Consider the following 9,885-nt stretch of genomic DNA (forward strand, 5'->3'; position numbering starts at 1 on the left):
GAACTAGAGAAAACACTCGCAGTGCAGTAAACAGTCCCGGCAGAAAATGCCTTATGCGTAAGGGAAGGTGGTGTGATGCGGGTCTGGTCTCTGTTGGGTTGGTTCATTTGGTGTTGGACTTGATTTTGGGAAGCTTTCGTTCCCCTGTCGTTGTGTAGACAGAAGGGTAGCTATAATTTTTAGTTTATATTTCTTTTCCCCAAGTATTGGGAACAAATAGTAATATCTACCGCGAAAGAATATACCAGCTATTATTGCGGCGATATTATTGAGGCGCTTTATTAAACGTGCAATTGTTCCGTACTAATAGGACACGTTTATAAACATAGAAATTGCGATCATATCTACAATATCTCAAGTTGGTTGGCTGTGTCCCCCCAACTAAGTGACTTGTGATCACAGTTTTTTTTAAGTCAGCTTCTTCACGTTCGTGTCTCCCATGAGGCTGCCAGGCCGTTCTCTCCAAACGACCCTGCAAACATTACTGAAATAAACCACGAAAAGTTGCCGAAAGCGGGGTGTAGAATATGGCAGGATCATCCAGTGCTAGTTCTGTTTTCCGCTGTATTCTGTGCCGCAAAAACGGAATATCTACAACTTGTCTAATATCGCAGTCCTGTCAATCAGAATCGGTAGAAGAGCCACAGATGTTCGCCTACGATCAGTCTACCAGTCGTCTGTCAGGGTATTTGACGTCCCTGCACAGTGTCGCACCTCTGGCAGACTGCCGATTGCTTATGATTGATTGATTGATTGTGGGGGTTTAACGCGCCGACGCAACGCAGGCGATGACGTGCGCCGTAGTGGAGGGCGGCGGGTTAATTTTGACCACCTGGGGATCTTTATCGTGCGCCGAAATCTCGTACACACGGGCGTTTTTGCTTTTCGCCTCCATCGGAAAAGCGGCCGCCACGGCCGGGAATCGAACCCGCGACCTCGTGCTCAGTAGCGCAACGCCTTAGCCACTGAGCCACCGCGGCGGGTACCGATTGCTTATGTTTGATAAATTATCTGCCTAGATCTAAATTGCGCCAGTATTCTCCAATACCAGCAATCCTGATTTCACCGCCGCAATTAAATAAAGTTGTCTTATTCATCTCTTCCTCCTCAACGCGTAGAATGCCCATAAATTGCTGTATTCTTCATGGAGACAATGGCCTCTGCTGGTGGGTGCGTGCGCCCGAGGTCATTGACGTCCGAGATCAATTTTACACAACGTCTATCCTGAAATTCTATATTCCTTTGTGACCATAAAGCCTATAGGTATCAAGTTATTTCACTAGCCTGATGGCGCAATTCTGGTGTCAGGCGCGGGAACGAATATTCTGCAGTGCGGCAAAGCGGTAGTTTCGTTTGCAGCTTTCTCGCTTCTACAACAAGGGCAGTATTCTCTCTAAAGAAGGTAGCCTTTCTTGGGCTACTTAAATCAGAAAAGTTTGGTCTCCCTGTCTGTCTGTCTGCCTTTCCGTCTGTCCGTCCGCCCTTTCGTCCGTCCGTCCAGCTGTCTGTCGGTCTGCCCCTCGGTTCTGCCTTCCGGGCGAAAGGTAAATGAATGGCTGAACGGGAATGTTGTACCCAGCAAAACATTCCCAGATCACTATGGAAACAAACTTCATACTCGTTAACATTGTTCATAAAAAACATGTTTGATGCAAAACATGAATGCATAAGTGGTATATGCAGTGTTAAATGGCTGCCTATTTTTTGCGATAGTAAACAAAAAAACTATGCTCCCCTCCGTGTAATGACGACGACCGTCAAACGCGAAGCTTTATCGAGATGAATTGTTCGGTTGGCCAGTCCCACACTGAGAGTATGTGCTATACTGTGGAGGTATGCGCCACTTGTCTGGAAGCGGAACAGCAACGCTGGGGTCTGTACTCCGCAGGGCTAACGTTTCGGGTGTATGGCGTGAATTGGTACCTGCTGCTTGGCGTTCAGTGGACAATTTCTAAGTGCAGAGCACTTTATGGGCTCGCCTTGTCGGCTCAGCTCGCTAACGGTTCATGCTACTGCCGGAATCAGGCGGCGCAGCGAGATAACGGACCCAAGTAGAGCCTTTTGTAACGGCGTCAGGCACTCACGCTGAGGCCTCGAAAACCACGTGGTTTAAATAGCCATAGCCGTTCGCACCTCGTGAACCGCTGGCGCTTGTCATACCTCTCCCCGCCATTTAGCGCAAAGAAAACTGCAGTTACATTTCAGGCAATATCTGTGTATATAACCGGCAGCCCCCGCGTTTATTTAGTTAGGAACGCTGATTCGGTTGGTTTTTACAATAGTAAGCGAAAAAGCGGCAACGCAAAAAAGAAATGGCGCGTTCGAAATGCCGCGGAAAGGCTCCAGCCACGCAAGAAAAAAATGGTGCGTTCGAAATGCCGCAGAAAGGCTCCAGCCACCTAAGTTTCAGGCAGGGGGTGCGCGAGCACCTCTAAGGCGGGAAATTTTAAAAGCATTGGTTGGCAGCAGTGAGCGGATGGCGGCGCTGCAGCCCATTATGCCGAATCACTGCTTTTGCACTTTCGACGGCTTTAACATAGAGTGGGACGGCTTTAATTTTTTTAGTGGCGCGGTTGGTGGTGTTAACCTAAAATGCGACGTTGGGCCTGACGTCCTAAACCTCAAAATGAGAAATAAAATTGCGCTACAAGGAGGGGACGACAGAAGAAAACACAGCACACAGCGCAGCTGTGTTGTGTCTTCTTCTGTCGTGCCGTCCTTGTAGCGGAATTTTATTTCCATCATAACAGACTAACTAGCTCGTCAGAATGCTTTGAGAGCCTTACAGCCCTCCGAGCGACGTTATTCTTGTGAAAAAAAAAGCATGCCAGCAGGCAGGTAGTGGAAGACTGTGCATGATAATCTTTTATCCCAAAGACGCGCGTAACAAAACGACGCAGAATAGAGAGACGAGCTAGTTGGTGAGCATCCATGAGAAAAACCTAAGCGCCTATTGACACAGGGACCAGAAAGGATAACGACACCAGCACGACACAAACAAAACGGTTATTTTAGACACACTAACTTAATTGCCTCGTTAACAAAGACATTTGTGAGAACACCCCACAATGTGCATACCTGCAGCGTTTTAAGAGTACAACGTTACTGGAGCGCTTTAAGGACCATGCTGCTTTATTTCTGTGATTTCAGGTGATCCCTTGCTGCGTATTAATGCGTGTTGGCGATGGGATTGAACCATAGCGCAATAAAAATTCAGGATGGCATCTGCGATGACCGCCATAAAATGACATTAGCATTGTTTCAGGTTATCGGACACAGTGTGTCAACGTGTTCCTCGCCTCGTCTCCCTTTCATCTCCCTGTCCGGTCCTTTTTCCAATGTGCTTACAGTCTTTCGATCATCCTTCCGAATCTTACAGTCTTTTGGTAAAGTTGAATGGAAGCCCTACCCCTACAAAACGGTCGAACGTAAACTTACTCAAAAGTTCTGGATGTACGAAATTTGAATTAAAAAGATTATATGATGAGATGAACGATGCAGTTAAAATGGGCTCTGTGATTTTCGCTGTGTTAAATCATAGCCATTGAGGATAAAGTAAGCACTCTTGTTTGCCTTGGGGGAATGACGTGCCTTTTTATTGTTTACGGCTTCCTGTTTTTTTCAAATCACCACTACTAGGCGCAGGGGGATGTAGTTTTGCGTAATACGACAGTGTACAGAAAGAGGTGGTAGATCACCCGCAAACACAGCAGAAAGTTTAGCCCTGCCACTACCACGTACGCACACCGTGTGACCGAAGTGGAAGTCGTTACTGATCCGCCCATGCTTCTTGGCAGAAGCAACACTACGAAATGGAAAGCATGTACCCACCTCACAGACTGAGACGCATTGTTACGGGGAAAATCAATCAATCGGGGTGCGTTGCGGGAATTCAGCGTCACATCTAGGAGCTGCACTCATTAGGTTTCTGGCGAGAAGAGTTCGAAAGTGGCCGGAAATGAAAACCTCCCACACCGCGGCGAACTTACAACGGGTGCGGTGAGGGGCAGCAGTGGCACAGGGATGCTGAAGAGGTGTCCGGTTCAATTGATTGCTGTTTGTTTCAGGGAGAAAGGCGGCGGGGCATACTGTTGAGACGCTTACGGGAAAAGGTTTGTGGGAAACTGGAACTAACGGTGCAGACAGTGGCGGGCAACATGACCTACACGCCTATAGCTGAAGTAGATAGGTATGTCGTGTGGAGTTCACTCGTGCGATACCGGGTAAGAACATTGTCGCCGCGGAAAGCCACCGCAGCATGTGCTTGTTGCCGTTCGATTGGTGATTTGCTGAACTGACTGGATCAAAGTTTATGTTTGCAAATTCTTCACGACCAACCATTTGATTAAGATAAAGGACCGGAAGGTTGCCCTTTGTCAAGCGTGGTAAACAGCCGGAGGCCGTGGTTTCAATTTTGTAGTTTAGAATCCTGGTGACCATAGCTGCAGCTTGTCAGTGTCTGTATTAAATGTGGTTGGCACCGAACGCGATAAAAAATGCTGATTTGCCGGTAAAAGTCGCCGGGTATTCGGCGGCAGTGCGACTTGGGACGTGATGGTGCGGCTCCTGGCTTGTTCAAACCACCGGCATTCCTTAAAAGATGCGTCAATCTTTGTTCCACTTCTTGCAAACCAACAGATTCAACACATCAGCAGCGATCTGTTTCAGCACATCGCCTACCTTTTCCTCCTGGTACATCTTGTCTGTGGCATGGCAAAGGGCCAGAACATTTTGTATATACACCTCGTACGGCTCGGTCAATGTGTGAGCGTGTGTAGCGACCTTTTCGTTCGCAGCAAGCCGGAGGCCAACTCGTTTTCCGAACATCTTCTACAGCTTTGCTTTGGAAATGTTCCGAACAGAACGTTCCTTTTCGTGCGTTTCATACCATGCCCATGCCCTACCCTTCAGATAGAAATGAACATTTTAGAACACGATAGTTGGATACCAGCTGTTGTGAGCACTCATCACCAGCCTATCTACGCCCACTGCAGGGCAAAGGCTCCTCCCATTAATTCCCAATTATCCTGGCCCTGTGCTAACTGCGACCAATTTATCCCCGCAAACTTCTTCATCACATCTGCACATCTAGCGTTCTGCCACCCCCTGCAGCTTGCCTTCCCTAGGGATCCACTCTTTTACCCTTAACGACCAACGGTGATCTTGCCTTTGCATTATATGCCCTGCCTACGTCCATTTCTTCGTATTTCTACTAATATATCCTTAACACGCGTTTGTTTCCTAACCCAGTGCGCTCTCTTCTTGTCCCTTAATGTTACACCTATCATCGTCCGTTTCATTGCTCGCTGAGTCGTCCTCAATTTAAGTTGAACCCTCTTTGAGAGCCTCCATGTTTCTGGCCCGTAGATGAGCACCGGTAAGATGCAGCTGCCAGGCACTTTCTTCTCAGGGACAATGCTAGACTTCTGTTCATTATCTGAAAATGTCTGCCGTATTCACTCCACCCCATTCTTAACCTTCTCATCATCTCTGCCTCATGGTTGGGATCCGGGGCCGCAACTTGGCCTAAGTAGACACATTCGCTCACCACTTCCACCGCCTCGCCACCTATCTGAAACCGCTGTGCTGTCCTGCCGTTATTGATCATTACTTGAGTATTTTGCACATTAATTTTCAAGCCCACGGTTCTACTCTGTTTGTCCAGTGCGGAAAGCATGTTTTGCAATTCGTCCCCAGAGTAACTTAGCAGGGCAACGCCATCAGCAAATGTGAGGTTACTGAGGTATTCTCCATTAACCCTTTGGGGATCCTGGCGCCCGAGGCATTGCGCGGCTCTTTTCCCCCTTTCTCCCTGGTCTCCTTCGAGTTGCCGGCTCGCCTCGGCGCCGCTGTGTAGAGCCGAGCCGTCTTCTAAAACTCCTGCAACCGTTGCGGCGATAAAACACTGTCACGCAGCGGGGGCTCCGCCCTGGTGTTGGAGCTAACCTCACCTCATTGGCCCGTTTGAACGATGCCCGAACCGGACGCTCGCCGAGACGCGAACGCGCGCCCTGCGCGGGGGTCCGTTCGGGGAGACGCTCAGGAGGACAGCCGAAGGTGCGTAACTCTTTCCTCACCGCCCGGTCGCAGCTCTTTTGCGCCGGCTCTAAGCCCGCTAGCCCTTCCGGCTGCCGGCCCGTGCCTTCGGTTGATCCACAGTCCGTTCACTCACATATTAGCCGTACCTGACACTCGACGATCGCGCCGTGCGGTACGCGCCTGGGAACGAAAGGACAGTGTCTTTCTATTGCGAGCCCATCGGCCAGCACCCCAGATTTTGCCCTTATTGCTGAGCCCACCGGTTCAGCGCGCCGAGGACGCGCACACTTGCGCGTGGCGCCAGATCGCCCATCGCCCCTTTTCACCCACGGGGATGTTGAAATGTAACGGAAAAGGTTGGCGCGAATAAACGCCTTCTGATGTACTACACTGGGCTTATTCCTTCGTCGCCCCCTACTCCACCTGCCCAACAGAGGCGGTGTTCAGCTGGCGCGACGGCGTCTCAGTTCCGTGAGCGTTCTCGAATAGCTCGAACCCGCGGTGGCTCCTCGCAATGTGCATGAGTGCATGCCTTATGCAATGCTAGGGTGGTGCATATTGTGAGGTAGAGACCACAACCCTTACTCCCACCTATTCCCAATCTAATGTTCTGAATACTTCTTGCAAACATGCTGTGAATAACATTGTAGAGATGGTGTCTCCTTGTCTGACGCCCTTACTTATAGTTATTTTACTGCTCTCCTTATGGAGGATTATGGTAGCTGTGGACCCATAGTGAATATCCTCTAGTATTCTTACTTATTGCTCACCTACACCTTGGTTCTTTAATGCCTGAATGATTGCTGAGGTTTTGACTCAGCCAAATGCTTTATCATAATCTATGAAGGCTATACAGGGTGATCAAAGTTAAGTCGACAGGTTTTTTAAAAAATAGGCGCTTAGATTTACGCGAAGACCACCTCTACCATGAGGTTATGTGCCCAGGGGGACATATAATTAGGAGGTAATTATTGATGTAGTGGCTAAATAATTAAAATTAAATATTTAACTTTTTAGTGGCTGCCGTAACCAGGCATTTTTGTATTGGAAAGTTAGGCGCAATCGCATTTCTATGCAGTTACAATTGACAGAATTCTTCTAGCGCATCCGTAGTCCGAGATATCAAGTGGCGAAGTTTAATTGCTGTTCGCATGATTACGCATGCTAGAAGTCAAGACGGGCGCATAGCTCCTCCCTTTTGTTCTGTGTTTCGATAACGGTTTCGAGTAGCGCAGATTGCGATAACGCCAGCCAAGAATGAATGGGCGCCAGTTATCACTTTTTTCGGTGCCTCCGCACCTTTGTCGAACTAAACACCGTACACAGCAGCAGGCAAGTCACAGAAGGGAGGAGCTTTGTGCCGGTGCAGACTGTCTCGTATGCGTCAAATAAACTTCGCCGTTTGATATCTCGGACTACAGATGTGCTAGAAGAATTCTGCCAATTCAAACTGCGTGGGAACAAGATTGCGTCTGACTTTCCAATACAAACAAGCCTGGTTACTGTAGCTACTAAAAAGTTCATTAATCAATTTTAGTTAATTAAGCCTCCAAAATCAATAATTACCTCTTATTTATATGTCCCCCTGGGCCCATAACCTCACTGTAGAGGTCATCTTCGTGTAAATCTAAGCGCCTTTTTTTAAAAAAAAAAACCTGTTGACTTAACTTTGATCAACCTGTATATAGGGGTTCAGTACACTCACCGCACTTCTGTATTACCTGAATGATCGTGGGAATATGTTGCATTGTTGCATAGCCTTTAGAGAACCCTGCTTGTTCTTTAGGTTGACTGAAATCTAGGGTGGCAGAAATTCTGTTAGCGATTACCTCTGTAACTACCCTGTATACGACTGACAGTAAGCTGATCGGCCTGTAATTTTTCAAGTCCTCCATGTCACCTTTCTTATGGATTAGGATGATGTTCGCGATCTTCCCTGATTCGGGTACACTCCCGGTCATTAGGCATTGCGTGTACAGGTTTGCCAGTTTTACTAGTACAATGTGCCCGCCATCCCTCAAGAGGTCTGCTGTTATCTGGTCTTCACGAGGGGCTTTGCCCCCTTTCATTTCATTCAAAGCCTTCTCTACTTCTTGTGTCGTTACTTATGACAGGTCTGTCTTCTCTAAACTACTTTTTCGTTCGGAATTTTTCTGGATGTCTCGGCTGGTGTACACATCTGTATAGAACTCCTCGGATACTATGACTATTTTATACCTATTTGTGATGACACTGCCTTGCTTGTCTTTAAGTGCATACATCTGTTTTTTCCACACTCCAACACGCCTCTTCACTGCAGTGTGAGCACTCACACGTTCGTATACCTTGAGGCAGTCATCCACAACGGTGTCATCGCACCAGAGAAAGGGGGAACCGACCCGTGGTGCGGTACCTCCCGGACGCGATTTGCAAGCCATCGCGCTGGAGCCGATATGACACCCGCGACGGAGATCCGTGATGGTGGAGTCTTAATCAGCACCTTCACCAGAATATGTTATGGGGAAAGTGTTATGTTGAAGACATTTACAATTTTTGCATGGTGGGGCACACAGTGCCACTCTCGAGGAGGTGCTAACAAAGAAAAAGTTCTTCCTGTGCTTTATCGTCGTTCAATCGGCCGGAACAACCAGTCTATCGCTTCATTCCCGCTGCATGATGCCGGCCATCTCTCGCTGTCCTCGTTCACCTTATGAGCATCCATGGGCGTCCCATGACAATATTGTTACGTGGCCGCATGGAAAAGATGACACGAACAATGGTGGGATGTGAACGGTGTATTTACATGATGTCGGTCATGAGCTGTCTCCAGCTCAGTTTGTCTTCTTCGGAGGAAGGAGTGAATATCCATCGTCAGTGGTCTTCATCCCATGACCATATAAAGGTAGCAGACGCTCGGAAGCAAAAATTCAAAGCCCTAATTTGCTGGTGTTGCCGTTTAAAAGCCATCTCTGGTTCGTGCTTTCAAGGGGCACATTGACAACGCCGTTCAGCTGGAGCAGCGTCTTTATTGTTAACATTTCGGAGTGAACTAGCTTCAGTTTATTCTTAAGTTAAATCGGGGTGGTGTCGTTGGAAAACTATTGGTAAAAACAAGGTGTCAGTAAACGTCTGTATAAAGCGCTTGTGAATAAAACATTCCCAAGCGCAGATAAAAAAGGATGTTTCAATCAATGTAGTGCTTGATTCGTAACTGATGGTTAACGGGCGTGTTTGTCACCCAGAAGCAATTGGCTCGACTAGCGTTATAGACCCTTTATACTAAACTGTTCGAGTAACGCTTGATTTCCTTTAAGTTCTGGTAACCTGAAGTCAAACTTCCTGAGACTGGAAGATGACTGTACTCAGCAAGTCAACGCTGCTGTAAGTAGGAACATGGCCTGCGATACAACGGCTGTCATAGGTTTAGTTGTTCACGGAAACATTGCTTCGAGACCAGGAGGCCCCATCAGAAGATTTAGGCTAGCAGCGGCTGTTGTAAGTTCCGCAAGAAGCGAGATCTAGAATATCCCTTGTAAGTTCGGAAATTGTGTTTCCGCAACCCATTAACGCAAACTAGTAACAGTAAAAAACAGCAAACAGAAGTCACAGAAATTCCGCAAGCAGCGAGAGCTCGAATATCCCCCTAAAACAGGGCTGAGGGATTAGTGCAAATACGCAGCCTGAAAGAAACACGCACACCAAATGGTGTAAGTAGTTGCCAAATAAATAGTCAGGCGTCGCATTCGGTTACGTCGTGTAAAACCAAGAAAAATGTTTCTCGATTATCAGTCTTGAAATACACGAAACAAACTTACCCGAGTTAGTTGGTGGTGCCTGGAACTGCGATTTAGGAACCACTGGTAAGTA

This window comes from Haemaphysalis longicornis, unplaced genomic scaffold, assembly GCF_048455015.1.
Source record: "Haemaphysalis longicornis isolate Haplotype H1 unplaced genomic scaffold, Haemaphysalis longicornis Haplotype H1 scaffold_3, whole genome shotgun sequence".
Lineage (NCBI taxonomy): Eukaryota > Metazoa > Arthropoda > Arachnida > Ixodida > Ixodidae > Haemaphysalis > Haemaphysalis longicornis.